The sequence below is a fragment of the Buceros rhinoceros genome, unplaced genomic scaffold (assembly GCF_000710305.1).
Source record: "Buceros rhinoceros silvestris isolate BGI_N320 unplaced genomic scaffold, ASM71030v1 scaffold14111, whole genome shotgun sequence".
Lineage (NCBI taxonomy): Eukaryota > Metazoa > Chordata > Aves > Bucerotiformes > Bucerotidae > Buceros > Buceros rhinoceros.
In genome coordinates, this window is record NW_010396057.1 from 47310 (window position 1) to 48084 (window position 775).

Genomic DNA, 775 nt, shown 5'->3' on the forward strand with positions numbered 1-775 from the left:
CTGCAGTACTCTGGTAAAATTCCATTTCCTTTCGAACAGTACCCGTGTCTGTCACACAAACTGACTGCTCGTGGCGGTGGTCTCCTCCCGAAGAGTCAGGCTCTGGGTCCTTTGGAGCGAGATTGAGGAATGCTGCTTTGTTTTCTCTCCCATCGAACCCTTCGTTCTGTACCAGATATGAACGTGCATGTTCAGGAAAATTATTGCACTAAATTTTTTGTGTAGTTGTAGTTAAGTGCCAAACTCACGGCAACCTCGAGAGAAGGAATCGAATTCTACGCCACTCAGTACTGCAGTATGTCCTATGGGCTTTAAGAGTTTAGAAGTTTTGCAGAATTACGAAATACGAAAAGGTAGCTGCATATTCGTAGAGCTTCCTTTGCGTTCCAGCGTGTTTTGTACTTCCAGAAGAGCTTTGCTACATACGAATTGGTACATGGCTAACAGGCCTGTGACTTTTTCCATGACAGCTGAACTTACTCTTCAGGTCTGTTGAGCATCCTTTTTATTGAATCACTGTGCAAGGTCACGTTTCTGTTCGTGTTTGCTGTTCAAGACAGAGCTCTGTACCCGCCGATGCCGCATCTCGGTTACTGGGACACTGTCGACTCTTTCCTTCAATACTCTAAAGTGCCTGGCACACTTTTGACGCTATATGAAAAATACCTTCGTAGAAGTCGCGTTCGTAGTTTATTTTTGTGTAGTGCTGCACTAGCCAGCGTGGCTGTTCTTGGCTTTGCCCTTTTTGCACCGTTTACATTTCCGGGAGCAGGGA